The sequence below is a fragment of the Anser brachyrhynchus genome, assembly GCF_964034855.1.
Source record: "Anser brachyrhynchus genome assembly, chromosome: W".
NCBI lineage: Eukaryota > Metazoa > Chordata > Aves > Anseriformes > Anatidae > Anser > Anser brachyrhynchus.
The window spans coordinates 16699372-16715969 of NC_137704.1; the positions used below are offsets into that span (position 1 = coordinate 16699372).

The window sequence follows — 16598 nt, forward strand, 5'->3', positions numbered from 1 at the left end:
CCCCGATAATGCCTCCCTGGGGGCCCGAGCTTTCGACCCGCGGGAACGATGGGAGCTGGTGCGCCGGGAAGCTCTAAAAGACGGGGACCCGGTGGGAATGGCTTTCCCGGTGCAGGTGCGACCCAACGGTCCAAATGAATATAATGCCTTCCACTGGGACCTAATTAAAGAATTAAGAAAGACTGTGACTACATATGGATTACACGCACCATTTACTCAGTCATTGTTAGAAAATGTTATGACTGGTCACTTGCTGGTGCCGTACGATTGCCATCAGATAGCCGCGATGATTTTAACGCCAACACAAAAATTACTGTGGGAGCAAAAATGGAAAGAAGCGTGCGAATTGGCCGCCCTGCGTAACCTGGACCGGCAGCCCGGCGACCCCCTCTTGGGAGCCGGGATCCCACAGTTGATGGGGGCTGAGCCGTTATTTGATCCGAGATTGCAGGCTAGGCTCGACGATGCCATCTTGCGGCAGTCCGCGTCTCTGGCCTTCCAGGCTATGTTGAAGTTGCCTGAAGTTGGAAAAGCCGAGCCATCGTTTACCAGCATTAGGCAACAAATTACCGAGCCTTATATGCAATTCATTGATAGACTGCGAGACGCTTTGGACAAACAAATTGACAACCGCGAGGCCAAAGAGGCCCTTATACTAAAACTGGCGGTAGAAAATGCAAACACAGACTGTAAGAAAATACTCCAAGCCCTGCCTGCTAATACTACACTGGTACAAATGATAGAGGCTTGCAATCGAGTCGGATCCATAGAACATCACACTGCCGCTTTGGCCGGAGCCTTTGCTACTGCACTTAAAACCGGGCGAAAACGGTGTTTTCGCTGTCGAGCCACGGGGCATCTTGCCACCGAATGCCCACAGCGAGGAGCGGGGGGGGAACGCGGTAACTCTGCCCCTCCCACTGTTTGCCCACGGTGCGGCACGGGATGGCACTGGGCTAGCCAGTGCCGTTCGACGCATGATGCAGAGGGACGACCTTTACAACCGCGGCAGGGAAACGGGAAGCAGAGCGCGGGGCGGGGCCGCGCGATGACACAAGTGCCCCGGCCCTCCTTCGTGGGCGGGCCGTCCTCGCGGAAGTCACCGCCCTGGGCGATGACGACTACCGGGCTGCGACCGCAGCCGCCCACTGCTCCAGCGATCCCGCCTACTACGTCACCGTGGATTCCCTCACAGCCAGAACCCGAGGAAGCGCCGGATTGGATGTCTCCACAGTAACGAGCTGCACCCTTTGGGACACTCGGGTTCGCAGAATACCTCTAAATGTACAGGGACCAATAGGGAAGGGATGCAGCGCCCTCTTGCTAGGGCGGTCTAGCACCACACTAACGGGTCTTTTTATACTGCCTGAAGTCATTGACGTTGATTATGAAGGCATAATACAAGCAATGGCATGGACTCCCTCCCCACCGATGCTCATTCCCAAGGGGACTACAATTGCACAGTTAATACTATTTAAAGCCATAGTTCCACAAGCAGAGACATGTGACCGACACGACGCGGAGTTTGGATCAACGGGACCCCCGTCAGCTTTTTGGGCCTCGGCCATTACCATCAAGAGGCCTACGCTGACCCTAACACTTCATCACCCACAGGCTGACCCCTCCAGCGCACAAATAACCGTATTAATGGATACCGGGGCAGATGTTACAGTAATTTCTCTTCACGATTGGCCCAAAAGTTGGCCTTTAGATTCCACCACAAAAGGCCTTGTGGGAGTTGGTGGTGTCTCCGGTACCTTTCAGAGCCGATATATGCTTAGCATTAAGACTCATGAAGGCTCGCTGTATAACGTCCGGCCGTATGCTGCCCTCATACCTGTCAGTCTCCTGGGGAGGGATGTGATGGGGCAGGGCGAGTTCACTCTGAGCTTTCCGGAAAATTTTCAATAGCGGCCGTTGACGAGCGACCGCGCATGAGACTCACCTGGAGAACTGATAATCCTGTGTGGGTGAATCAATGGCCGCTTCCTGCGGAAAAGGTCGCTGCTCTCCAAGAACTTGTCCAAGAACAGTTACAATTGGGACACATTACCCCCACAACCAGTCCCTGGAATTCACCCGTGTTTCTTTTTAAAAAGAAAAGCGGGAAATGGCGATTACTTCACGATTTACGTCAAATAAACAATGCAGTGGAGGACATGGGAGCTCCCCAGCCCGGATTACCTTCTCCTGCTATGCTCCCTTGCAATTGGAATATCTTGATTATCGATTTAAAGGACTGCTTCTTTACTATTCCACTTCACCCTGCTGATGCTCCTCGATTCGCGTTCTCGGTCCCAAAAATCAATAAGACCGAACCAATGGATAGGTATCATTGGACTGTGCTGCCTCAAGGGATGAAAAATTCCCCAACAATTTGCCAAACATACGTAGCAGAAGCGCTACGCCCCGTACGCAAACGATTCCCGCACGTATACATCTATCATTATATGGACGACATATTGCTCTCCAGTCCGACAGACAACTTAACGCAAGAAGTACTGCCTGTTCTACGGCAGGAGTTCCAGACATGGGGATTACAAATCGCACCGGAGAAAATTCAAATCGAGGCGCCTTGGAAATATTTAGGCTGGAAGATACTGCAGCACAGTATTCAACCCCAAAACGTAGCCATTACAAGGGACATTCGCACGCTCAGTGATGTCCAGAAGCTTATAGGCAATATAAATTGGATAAGGACGCAATGCGGAATTGACAACCATATACTAGCACCCCTGTTCGAGTTGTTAAAAGGGGACACTAGTATTAATGCGCCCCGCCGGCTGACTAATGAAGCCAGGGCGGCGCTACACCGTATAGAGGAGAAGATCTCTGCCCAACAATGCCAGCGGCGAGCAGAAAATTTACCCATTCAGCTCTACATATGCAACCAGAATCCACAACCTTTAGCTATTATTGCGCAATGGGACTCCAACGCAACAGACCCGTTGCTGCTATTAGAATGGGTGTTTCTACCCCACCAACCGACAAAGACACTTGCCACCCGCATTGAAATGTTTTCAGATTTGATTAGGGAGGGAAGAGAACGAATTATAGAAATGGCTGGAGAAGAGCCAAAATCCATTATCATTCCGATAGTTAAAGACTATCTTGATTGGTGCCTCCAGAATAGCTTAGAGCTACAATCAGCCCTTTCGGGTTTCAATGGTCAACTTGATATACATCTCCCGTCTCATAAAATGCTTACCTTTTATAATAATGTACACGTTGAGGACAAGCTGCTATATCGATGGCACCCAGTCCAAGGACAAACAGTATTCACAGACGAGTCAGGGAGAAAGGGAAAAGCTGTAGTCACGTGGGAACAAGGAGGCCACTGGCAACATGTCATAGAAACAATACAGGGCTCCCCTCAGATAGTAGAATTACATGCAGTAGTAATGGCGTTCAAGCAATGGGACCAGGCTCCACTAAATATTGTCTCTGATTGACATTATGCAGTAGGAGTAGCACAACACATTGAAAGATCTCAGATCAAACACATCCACAACGAAGCACTATTCTTAAAATTTAAAGAGTTATTATTTCTTACAGAGCACCGTACCCACCCTTATTGCGTGATCCACATTAGAAGTCATATGACACTCCCGGGATTCTTTGCAGAAGGAAATGCCCGGGCCGATCAATTGACTAACATTGCATTGCAAGTCCCAGTGCCAAATACATTGTCCCAGGCTCGTTTATCACATCAATTCTTCCACCAGGCTGCAAAGGCATTGTCCAAACAGTTTGCCATCCCCATAGGATATGCTAAGCTCATAGTACAGACCTGCCCGGATTGTCAACAACGACCAGGCCCACCGACTACAGTTAATCCTAGGGGCCTCTCTTCTCTTCAGCTTTGGCAAACTGACGTTACTCACATTCCTGAGTTCGGGAGGCTAAAATACGTTCACGTGTCCATAGATTCTTTTTTGCACGCGCTCTGGGCCTCTGCGATGACGGGCAAAACAAGCCGTCACGTACAGGCGCATTTCCGTGCGGCCTTCGCCGCCCTCGGAATCCCTAAAGAAATAAAAACTGATAATGGCCCAGCTTATGCAAGCCGCTCTACGCGACTTTTTTTCCATACCTGGGGCATCACTCACAAGACAGGCATCCCACACTCACCCACAGGACAAGCAATAGTAGAACGTGTTCACCGCACGTTAAAGGACTTATTGGCTAAACAGAAAAAGGGGGAGACACAGGAGACCCCGCAGAATAGATTGAACAAAGTGGTATATGTCATAAATCATTTGACACTACCTTTTCAATACGAAGACGTACCACGTATAATTAAGCATTTTAAATCAATGGAATCAGGACTAACCTCCGTTCCAACAGGAAAAGCGATGGTTATGATGAGAAATCTGGATACTGGGAGGTGGGAAGGACCATATCCCCTAATAACCTGGGGGCGAGGGTACGCTTGTGTTTCCACAGGGCAAGGACCATGATGGGTGCCAGCTCGTGGCATGCGACCATGGTTGGGACCATCATCCTCGTCCGCCTCTGCAGCTTCGGCGCCTCCTGGGTCTCAGTCCAGCCCAGACTGTGGGTGACCCATTCGGTGATAATCTGGAGCTGATTAATACAGCAGTGCACTAAAGGTTAGATGGGAGGAGGTTCCTGGATCTGGTGGAGCCAATGAAATGACCCATCTACGACATGTCTGGTGGGGAACCCGGCGGATGACAAAGACTGGACTGTCTACTTATCGCAAGCGCCCCTAGAGCCACAGGAATTAGATATCCTGAGATGTGTAACAGTAATAGCATGTGTAAGGTGTAATTGCTCGGAAAAAAAAAAAAAAAGGTCACTTGCTCCTTATTGCAATGCATCTCTTTGCTGTCATTATACAAACTATAATAGCATCCTTCCTTGCGCCAGGAGCCGCTCTGCTCGGCTGTGGGATCGACTGTGGAACGGACGCCCCTAGGTGCACCCCGAGCATTTTTTCCTCGGAGGGGTCTCCACTCTCAGCCGCTCACCACGGGAGCAGACAAGGACCTCCTGAAGCCGCACACAAATTATTTTAAGTGATGTTTTCTTGTGGTGTGAATGAGAAGTGCAAGAGGCCTCTCTGCGTGATTGTGTGATTGTGTGATTGTGCTGTGCAAGTAAGAAGCAGTATCGCTGCGAAGCAACATTCCTAGCGCTTAGTGGCTTGTTGACTGATGTAGATTCTAGTAGGCACACTACTTTACAATCGTAGTTCTGCATGAGATTTTTGACCCTGTTGCTTATTGTACCTTGCTTATTGCAGTGTGTGCGGTGATTGATAGAAAAATCTATAGAAAGCTTTTGGTTGAAAATAAAAAAGGGGGAATTGTGGGAGAAGAATTCGCAGGGAGCTTTGTGCTGTTTTGTGGGAAAGGAATTCACAGGTGGCTTTGTGCTGTTTCACACGTCCCTGAGTTAGAGATAATGAGGAAAACAGCAGTAGAACCAAAAACTTGAGCAAGGACGAGATAAAGTAAATTGACTACAGTGTTAAAGATGAGTTTTGGGCAGTAGCCAATTGCTGGCTGGCTCAAGGCACGTGCCTGAGGGTCTCTAACCAATTGTAAGACAGATTTGGGCACGTGGACAGCGCGTGGGGCTACGGGGAAAGTATATGTAGTAGTGAAAAAAGGGCAATAAACGCCTCCTGTTCAAGAGCCATCAGGAGTCCGTGTCGTGCATCCCTTCAAAAACCTCAGAGAGCGCTGTGGTCTTATTTACCTTCAGGTCAATTCTGACTAGTCAACCCCAATTCCGATTTGTAACAGCAATGGTGGTTTTCTTAGGTGCCCATCACAACCTTAATTGCGTTGCAGTCTCATTTTTCTACCTCATCCTTTAAATAGTTTGGTCTTTTATTTACCTTGACCTGAGCTGCAAAAATGATGCTTTCCAGGCAAGGTTAAGGAGCATGCATACTGAAGAGGATATTTCAAGAGCCCAAAAGGGTTCCGGTGGGCTTTTGGCATAGCTGCCTTAGAGACAGAGGACATTAAACAGTTGTCTACCTTGCCCGGTCTCTCAGAGGACCCTTCTGTTGTGGGGTTGCTGAGGGTCGAAGAACAGCAGGTGCCAATCGCTACCACAACTGTGCACCGGTGGCAATATCGCACCAACCAAGACTCCCTGATTCCCATCCATAAGCTAATTCGTCAACTGGAGAGCCAAGGAGTGATCAGCAAGGCTCACTCACCTTTTAATAGTCCCATATGGCCAGTGCGAAAGTCTAATGGTGAGTGGAGACTGACAGTGGACTATTGTGGCCTGAACGAAGTCACGCCACCACTGAGTGCTGCAGTGCCGGACATGCTAGAACTCCAGTGTGAACTGGAATCAAAGGCAGCCAAGTGGTATGCCACAGTTGATATTGCTAATGCATTTTTCTCCATCCCTCTAGCAGCAGAGTGCAGGCCACAGTTGGCTTTCACTTGGAGGGGTGTCCAATACACCTGGAATTGACTGCCCCAGGGGTGGAAACACAGCCCTACCATTTGCCATAAACTGATCCAGTCTGCGTTGGAACAGGGGGAAGCTCCTGAACACCTGCAGTACATCGATGACATCATTGTGTGGGGTGACACAGCAGAGGAAGTTTTCGAGAAAGGGAAGAAAATAGTCCAAATCCTTCTGAAGGCTGGTTTTGCCATAACAGGACCAGATGTAAAGAATGTGCTCTACACCGCAGCCGGGGAGAATGGTCCCACCTGGAGCCTCTGGCAGAAAGAGCCTGGGGAAACTCGAGGTCGACCCCTAGGGTTTTGGAGTCGGGGATACAGAGGATCTGAGGCCTGCTACACTCCAACTGAAAAGGAGATATTGGCAGCATATGAAGGAGTTTGATCTGCTTTGGAAGTGGTCGGTACTGAAGCGCAGCTCCTCCTGGCACCCTGACTGCCGGTACTGGGCTGGATGTTCAAAGGAAGGGTCCCCTCTACACATCATGCAACTGATGCTACATGGAGTAAGTGGGTTTCCCTGATTACTCAGCGGGCTCAAATTGGAAACCCCAGTCGCCCAGGGATCTTGGAAGTGATTATGGACTGGCCAGAAGGCAAATACTTTGGGATATCACCAGAGGAGGAGGTGGCCCGTGCTGAATAAGCCCCACTGTACAACAAGGTACCAGAAAATGAGAAGCAATATGCCCTGTTCACTGATGGGTCCTGTCGTATTATGGGAAATTTTGTTCATCATCTTCATCGATTGTTCAACATCTTCATCGACGACCGTGATGAGGGAATAGTGTCCACCCTCAGCAAGTATGCTGATGCTACAAAGCCGATGACACTAAACTTGGAGTAGTTGTGGACTCTGTTGAGGTTGGAAAGGCCTTGCAGAGAGATCTGGACAGATTGGAGAGCTGGGCGATCACCAACCCCATGAAGTTTAACAAGAGCAAGTGCCAGGTCCTGCACCTGGGACAGAGCAACCCTGGCTATACGTACAGAGTGGGCAACGAGACGCTGGAGAGCAGCCCCGCAGAGAGGGATATGGGGGTTATGGTTGATAGCAGGGTGAATATGAGCCCGCAGTGTGCCTTGGCGGCCAGGAGGGCTAATCGTATCCTGGGGTGCATCAAGCACAGCATTGCTAGTCAGTCGAGGGAAGTGATTGTCCCGCTCTACTCTGCGCTGGTACGGCTTCACCTCGAGTACTGTGTGCAGTTCTGGGCACCACAGTACAAAAAGGACATAAAACTGTTGGAGAGTTTCCAGAGAAGGGATACAAAGATGGTGAAGGGCCTGGAGGGGAAGAAGTATGAGGAGCGGCTGAGGTCACTTGGCCTGTTCAGCCTGGAAAAGAGGAGGCTGAGGGGAGACCTCATCGTGGTCTACAGCTTTCTCACAAGGGGGAGTGGAGGGGAAAGCGCCGATCTATTCTCTTTAGTCACTAGTGATAGGACCCACGGGAATGGTGTCAAGCTGAGTTAGGGGAAGTTTAGGCTAGACATCAGGAAGAGGTTCTCCACTGAGAGGATGGTCGCCCACTGGAACAGGCTCCCCTGGGAAGTAGTCACTGCACCAAGCCTGTCAGAGTTTAAGAAGCATTTGGACTGTGCACTTAGTCACATGGTCTGAATTTCTGGGTAAACCTGTGTGGTGCCAGGAGTTGGACTCGATGATCCTTATGGGTCCCTTCCAACTCGGGATATTCTATGATTCTATAGATGTTACTACCTCTGACTGTAAAATCCCTGGCTACTCTGTAACAAGTCTTGTATGTATCTGCACTGTAATCTATTTTTAAAGTGTTGTGTGGAGATATGAGCTCTGCTAACAGGTGCTTGCTAGGTTCTTGTCCTGGTTCCAGTTAGGACAGAGTTAATTTTCCTCCTAGTAGCTGGTAGGGTGCTATGTTTTGTATTAGGATGAGAAGAGCGCTGATAACATGCTGATGTTTTAATTGTTGCAGAGCAGTGTTTACACCAGGCCAAGGACTTTTCAGCTTCTCGCTCTGTCCTGCCAGCGAGCAGGCTAGGGGTGCAGCAGGAGCTGGGAGGGGACAGACCCAGGACAGCTGACCCAAACTGGCCAAAGGGGTATTCCATACCATCTGACGTCATGCTAAACAATATATAGGGGTGGCTGGCCGGGGTGGGGGGCCGGCTGCTCGGGGATAGGCTGGGCATCGGTCAACGGGTGGTGAGCAATTGCATTGTGCATCACTTGTTTCATACACATTATTATTATTAATACTATTATCATTACCACTATTATTATTATTGTTATTATTATATTCCTGTCTTAATAAACTGTCTTTATCTCAACTCACCGGCTTCACTTTCCCGTTTCTCTCCCCCATCCCAGAGAGGGAGGGGGGAGGGTGAGCGAACAGCTGTGTGGTGTTTAGCTGCCAGCCGGGTTAAACCACAACAGTTCTGCTCTATGCTTACCCTATAATGGTCTTACACTTCCTGGTTAGAAGTTGCTGCAATATATTGCCAGTTTGCCTGCTTATTTAATGGTTGTGATTTAACCTGTCAGACAGTTAAATACTACACGCTTGTTTGCTTGCCACCACCCCCAAGTGGGATGGGGGAGAAAATTGAAAAGTGCAAGAACTCATGAGTTGATGAGATTCATGGATGGCAGCAAATGCCCTGTGGGGGTGGTTGCAGCAATGGAAGCAGAGCAACTGGCAGTGCAAAGGCAAACCCATCTGGGCTGCTGCATTGTGGCAAGATATTGCTGCTCGGGTAGAGAACCTGGTTGTAAAGGTACGCCATGTAGATGCTCATGTGCCCAAGAATCGGGCTACTGAAGAACATCAAAACAACCAGCAGGTGGATCAGGCTGCTAGGATTGAAGTGGCTCAGGTGGACCTGGACTGGCAACATAAGGGTGAATTATTTATAGCTCGATGGGCCCATGACACCTCAGGCCATCAAGGCAGGGATGCAACATACGGATGGGCTCGGGATCGATGGGCGAACCTGACCATGCATGCTATTGCACAAGTTATTCATGACTGTGAAACGTGCTGCGATCAAGCAAGCCAAGCGGTTAAAGCATCTTTGGTATGGGGGAGGAATGGGAAGGTCCGATGTGTACCTCAAGGGGATCTGATGTTGGTTGAGAATAGCCCATGAGTTGAATTGTATTATGTTAATTATTACATAATGCTGTATGTCATCACTACCGTGATTGCTACATGTCAGTGTCCCATTAATGGTATCACAGTAACAGCCACGCCAATAATGATGAATGAATTTTGATAGAATTGGACAAGCACAGCGGCGTGATGGAACGAGAACGAGCTTCAGCATGCGATGATCCAACATCACACACCATCTCTTCTGCCCTGCAAGACTGCTGGGACAGATGGAGCCCAAAGTCAGTCACAGACTCCACAAACTCAGTGGACGTTTTATATACATATATGAAGGTGGTGACTAATTGGAATGTATTGGGAAGTGTGGGACCTAAGCATGACATAAATGGTATGGAATAAGGGGTGGATATTGTCCTGGTTTTGGCTAGGGTAGAGTTAATTTTCCTCCTAGTAGCTGGTATGGTGCTGTGTTTGGTATTTAGGATGAGAATAATGCTGATAACACGCTGATGTTTTAACTGTTGCAGAGCAGTGCTTACACTAAGCCAAGGACTTTTCAGCTTCTCGCTCTGTCCTGCCAGCGGGCAGGCTAGGGGTGCAGCAGGAGCTGGGAGGGGACAGACCCAGGACAGCTGACCCAAACTGGCCAAAGGGGTATTCCTTTCTCATTTTCCCATCACAGAATTGAAGGGGTTGGAAGGGACCTCAAGAGATCATTGGGTCCAACCCCCCTGCCAAAGCAGGTTCCTTAGAGCAGGCTGCCCAAGTAAGCAACCAGACGGGCCTTGAATATCTCCAGAGAAGGAGACTCCACAACCTCCCTGGGCAGACTGTTCCAGTGCTCCGTCACCCTCACTGTGAAGAAGTTCTTTCGCATGTTGGTGCGGAACTTTCTGTGCTCTATCTTGTGGTCATTACCCCTGTCCTGTCCCCACAAACCACTGAAAAGAGGTTGGCCAAATCCCTTTGTCTCCCACACTTTGTAAACAAAAAAGGTATTTGTAAACATTGATGAGATCCCCTCTCAGTCTTCTTTTCTCCAGGCTGAACAGACCCAGGTTTCTCAGCCTTTCCTCATAGGGAAGATGCTCCAGGCCCCGTATCATCTTTGTGGCCCTCCGCTGGACTCTTTCCAGGAGATCCCTGTCATTTTTGTAGTGGGGAGCCCAGAACTGGACACAGCACTCCAGGTGAGGCCTGACCAGGGCAGAGTAGAGGGGGAGGATCACCTCCCTTGACCTGCTGGCCGAGCTCCTTTTAATGCACGCCAGGATCCCATTGGCCCTCTTGGCCACGAGGGCACACTGCTGGCTCATGGCCAACCTGTCGTCCACCAGGACCCCCAGGTCCTTCTCCGCAGAGCTCCTCTCCAGCAGGTCATCCCCCAGCCTGTCCTGATACATGCGGTTGTTCCTTCCCAGGTGCAGGACTCTACACTTGCTCTTGTTAAACCTCATTTGGTTTCTTCCTGCCCATCTCTCCAGCCTGTCCAGGTCTCGCTGAATGGCAGCACAGCCTTCTGGCATGTCGGCCACTCCTCCCAGCTTTGTATCATCAGCGTACTTGCTGAGGGCAGACACTATTCCTTTATCAAGGTCGTCGATGAAGTTGTTGAACAAGACCGGACCCAGCACCGACCCCTGGGGAACACCGCTAGTCACAGGTCTCCAGCCGGACTCTGCGCCGCCGATCACCACCCTCTGAGCTCGGCCAGTCAGCCAGTTCTGAACCCACCTTACTCTCCACTCCTCTATCCCATACTTTCTCAGCTTTGCTATCAGGATGTCATGGGAGACAGTATCGAAAGCCTTGCTAAAGTCAAGGTAGATGACATCCACTGCTCTCCCCCCGTCTACCCAGGTGGTGATGCCATCATAGAAGGCTACGAGGTTGGTCGAGCACGGCTTCCCCTTGGTGAATCCATGCTGACTACTCCCCATAACATTCTTCTCTTCCAATTGCTTGGAGATGGCATCCAGAACAAGCTGTTCCAACACCTTTCCAGGGACAGAGGTGAGACTGACTGGCCTGTAGTTTCCCGGATCCTCCTTCTTGTCCTTCTTGAAGACCGGAGTGACATTGGCTATCCTCCAGTCTTCAGGCACCTCTCCTGTTCTCCAGGACCTTTCAAAGATGATAGAGAGCGGTTCGGCGATCACCTCTGCCAACTCCCTTAGCACACGTGGATGCATCCCATCGGGACCCATGGATTTCTGTGCGTTGAGCCCACTCAGACGCTCCCGAACCACTCTCTCGTCAACCAGGTGGGAGCCCTCCATTTCCCAGCCCCTTTCTCCTCCCGCCAGGGTCAAGGAGTCCCGGGGGGGAGTCCTTGAAGCAAAGACTGAAGCAAAGAAAGCATTCAGCACCTCCGCCTTCTCGGCGTCTCCCATTACCAGGACACCCCCCTCGTTCAGTAAGGGACCCACATTATCCCTAGTCTTCCTTTTACTGTTTACATACTTAAAAAAACCCCTTCTTATTATCTTTTATCTCTTTTGCAAGCCTCATCTCTAGGTGGGCTTTAGCCTTCCTCGTTGCATCCCTGCAGGCCCTGACAACACTTCTATACTCCTCCCAAGAGGACAGGCCCTTTTTCCACATTCCATAGACCTTCCTCTTCCTTTTGATCTTATCGATAAGCTCCTTGCTCACCCAAGCAGGTTTCCTGCCCCCCTTCCCCGATTTCCTACTCTTAGGGATGCACCGATCCTGAGCTTGGAAGAAGTCCTGTTTAAATGTAGCTCAGCTCTCACAAGCACTCTTGCCTTCTAGTAACCTAGCCCATGAGATACCATCTGACGTCATGCTGAACAATTAATATGGGGGGGCTGGCCGGGGTGGGGGGGAAGGGATGGATCCGCTGCTTGGGGACAGGCTTGTCAGCGGGTGGTGAGCAATTGCATTGTGCATCACTCGTTTTGTACACACTATTAGTAGTAATACTATTATCATTATTATTATTTTCCTGTCTTTTCTGTCCTAATAAACTGTCTTTATCTCAGCCCACAGGCTTTCATTTCTTTCTAATTCTCTCCCCTATCCCAGAGAGGGAGGTGGGAGGGTGAGCGAATGGCTGTGTGGCGCTTAGCTGCCGGCTGGGTTAAACCACAACAATAAATCATCTGGTGAAACCAGATGGTCATGGTGAAACACCTCAGCTCCATGCACAACCACAGTAGCTAAGTTTAAGTTTTCCCTGACGGCACGTGTTCCCTTAATTCCAGTGTATTTAACGTGGGCTTGGGACCTGGCCATTCTGGGTCTTTTTGGCTATGAACCAAAGGGGATTGCATTAACGTCAGGGTAAAGCATAGTTTTATCATTTCAAACTGCTGATTTTTCATTCTCCGTCTACATGCAGTCCACTCAGGATTCCTGTGAATGCAAAAGGAAAGAAAATGTGCTTGGTTGTATTCAACCGGCAGGGTTAAAAAGAGGGTGAAATCCACTGAGTGCTAATCCGGTGTACTTTTCCTGAACAATCTTTGGCTTCCCATGCGTAGAGGTTTTTGGGGATAGTTGGTACCATTGCTACTGTTCCAGTCTGAGGCATTTTTACCAGCACAGGTTGTCCAGTGTGAAATCCTGTAGGATATTCTCCTGGTTTAGTATAATGCTTGGGGTGATTGTATTGGTAGATGCACAGAAGACTTTCATTTTGGGGCAGCCATCTAAGGATGGGCAGCACCTTGTATCAATGTCACTATTTCTGCCATGTTTGGAACTGCGGCAGTCAAAGGCGTGGTGTTAGCATTTAACTGTCTGTAATCCATGGTAAAACGCCATTGCCCGGTTGGTTTCTTTACCAGCCACACCAGTGAACTGTAAGGTGAACGGGTCCTTTTAATAATGCCTCTTTCTTCCAATTCTGTTACCACCCCGTCAATTCCCATAAGTGCTGCTGCTGGCAACAGATATTGCCGAACATTAGTGATTTGAGAGCGGGGTAAGGGTATGGATGTTTGTAACAGACTCAGTCTCACTGTGCCTGAATCCCTTTGATGTGTCATGAAACTCCACACCATCCCATCTGGGAGTTTCCACATTCATCCACCCAGTATGTCAAATCCTAAAATATTAGTACATGCAGCACCAACTAATACTTCTGCCCTGGTTAATCTTCATACCTCTGGCAGCCAGAGTGAAATTTTTGTGGTGGGACATTCTTTCTTCACACTGTCGATTCCTGTGAATTTAACCCTGCGTCGACCAGGTCTTATGCCCGGGGTTTGTGCTGTCTCATGGGTAATTATTGACATTTGAGCCCTGGTGTCAATGAGAAAGTTTACCAATATTTTTCGGGGTCCAACGGGAAGGGCAATGGTAGGGTCAGAGTATTCAACAGAGAGCCATTGAATTGCTAATACCCGCCGAGCAGGGTGGCTCACTGACCTCCCTGGGGATAGGACTTTTTTGCTGAGCTTCTGCCTCGTCAATTGGGCTTGGTGCAGGTGTACTTTCCTTATGGGTTGGGGTTTTCCAGTTAGGCAATTCTCCCCAGCTGGAATATTTTCCTTACCCAGAGATTGGACTAATGTACGGAGAACCTCCGTAGAGATGCCAAGCAAGATTGGTCAGGGTACACCCAAATCTAGGGCCTTACGCCACAACTCACCCTGTTCCTTATTAGGTTTGAACCTCTCTTTGAATTTGGGGTATTTGGGATTTTGAGTGTGGATTTGGCGAACTCACCAGGAGTGATCTGGGGACTTAATACTGGATGAACTAATCCAGTCCATTCGGCGTCCATACTTATTTATGTCTTGTGCAATTTCACTCCAGGTGGGAATGGGGGAGTGCAGATTTTGTCTACAAACGCAATCACCTTCCCTATGAACAGCTTGTATGCGATCCTGGGTATTTGCTACAAACATCTTAAGACAATCAGGGAGTCCACGGATGAGAGGGGTTAATTGAGCTGGGTCGATAGGGGCTGTGATATATGGAGTAATAATTCGTGTCAAGAAGATGGTTGATGTTAATAAAGAAGGGGGAGATGTGGGAGTGTGGTCATGGGGGTCGACAAGCCCCATGGTTGGTGATAACATCAGACTCTTAACGATGAGGCCATCAGGAATGTAGAGTTTAGAGGGAACAAAGAAGGGTGATTCGGGAGACGCCATGCCGTCTTGGGTTGCTTGTTCTCCAGCCGTTAAGGCATGGAAGCTGCTGGGGGTTTGCTGGTTGCCGGGCAAAGTTGTTCGACCAATGAAGAGTTAGGGGAAAAGGACTGCTGTGGGGCGAATGGTATAAAAAGGGAGCCTGTCCTCGATGATGAAAACAAACAGGGACATGAACTACAGAAACAGGGACAGGCTAACAGAACAGGGACCAGGACAGGAACAGGGACATTGATGGCCTAATGAAGATAGGTTCGGCCAAACTCAGCAAACTGCTCGAGGAAGCTCGCATAGAAAGTCGCTGGAAATAGGCGCACCAGAGCTGGAAGGAAGCTCAAGCTGAGGGAAGCGGACCCGCGCACACAACTGCCCCTCGCTGGCCGAAGGTAAGCAGTTGCGCATTATGGGGAATCATACGTCCTTAGAAACAAAGACTGTCCTGGTAACCTTACAGCTTATTCTCTTTATTTCGAATCAGACAGTTTATGATCCTGAAACATGGGACCAAACTGAGGTCAAGGTGTGGGACTCTGCTACTAAAAACGACAAGGTTGCGGTGGGATTGCTCGGCACCTGGCGAGCAATCTGAGGCCTTAAAGAGCCATGTGGGACCACAATCAGAAACGTGTGGTTTGCCAGACAGTGAGGGAGCTGCGGGCTCATCCACCGATCCTTCTGCTACACCATCGGCCCCCCCGCCGCTACTGCCATCGCAGGACTTTGCTGTTACGCCCCCGGTGACCTGAACGTTCCTTTTGATCCAGGCCCTATAGGCCCTGAAAAGGAGCCGGATCTGTTTCCCTTCGATCCGGGAGGAATAGGATACATAAGGCCCGAAGGCCAAGTTGCTTAACAACTTAAAGCGAGACATATTGTTCCCACGACTAGCCCTGGAATTCTCCGGTGTTTGTAATCAAGAAAAGGAATGGAAAATGGAGACTGTTATATGATCTGAGAAAAATTAATGAAGTCATGGAAGATATGGGAGCACTTCAACCAGGATTACCAGCTCCAACTATGCTCCCCCAGTCATGGACATTAATAGTAATAGACTTAAAGGATTGTTTGTTAAACACTTGCCAGAATTCGGAAAACTTTGCCATGTTTATGTTTCAATTGATACCTTTTCTGATTGTACATATGTATAGGCGTACTCGGGTTTCTTATGAATATGTAAAAGCGATGTTCTATATATTTAGAAAGTTCGACGGTTGTGTGTGCGTGTTGGTAGAGCGTAGACTCCCCGTGCACCCAGCGCTGTTTACTTGCCTTTTATAAATATTACTAAATTCAGATTGAGTTGTATCTTCATTTATAACAGGGCTAACATCAGGGATTTCCTAAATTCATCTCTTTCATATATCACCTGTATGCAGGCTGCTTTCCGTACTGCTACAGCCAGGTTGGAATAGCCTGTGGCTCTAATTTCTAGTGGTTCCACTCTCTCCTGGGGATCTATACCACCTGCCCAGTATGCAGCTCGTGCAGTTAAGGAGCAGTTATGCTCTCCTGGCGTGGTACTTTCAGGGTCTGCACTATGCGTTAATCTACGAACCTGCTTAACTGGAGCAGAAGGTTGCATTTTATCTAACAGATGATTAACCCTTTCCAGCAATTGTTTAAGATGACTATTCTCATTCAAAAGTTTAGCAACTCTGATTCCTAATGTTCTTCCTGTCTCCCTTTCAAAGGCTAATGATGACTTTAACACCACATTTTCCAATTTTAAAGCTGTATATTCCACATCAGAAATTAGTTTGGGAGCAGGAATTTCCTTAGCTTCTTGCTGAGTGCAAGACAAACAGGCTCCTAATACTGCACAAATTACACCTTTGCCTTTTTTCACTCCAGTCTTTTGCACAGCCTGACACTGCTTAATGCGTTCTACCCCTGTCTCTCCATCTTTCTAAAATTTTT

General features: G+C 49.0%; 1 protein-coding gene across 1 annotated transcript in view; it reads left to right on the forward strand.

Moving 5' to 3' along the window:
* LOC308184762 (vasculin-like) overlaps positions 1–16598 on the forward strand; it is a 463870-nt gene that overhangs the window by 360240 nt on the left and 87032 nt on the right. The window lies entirely within an intron of this gene.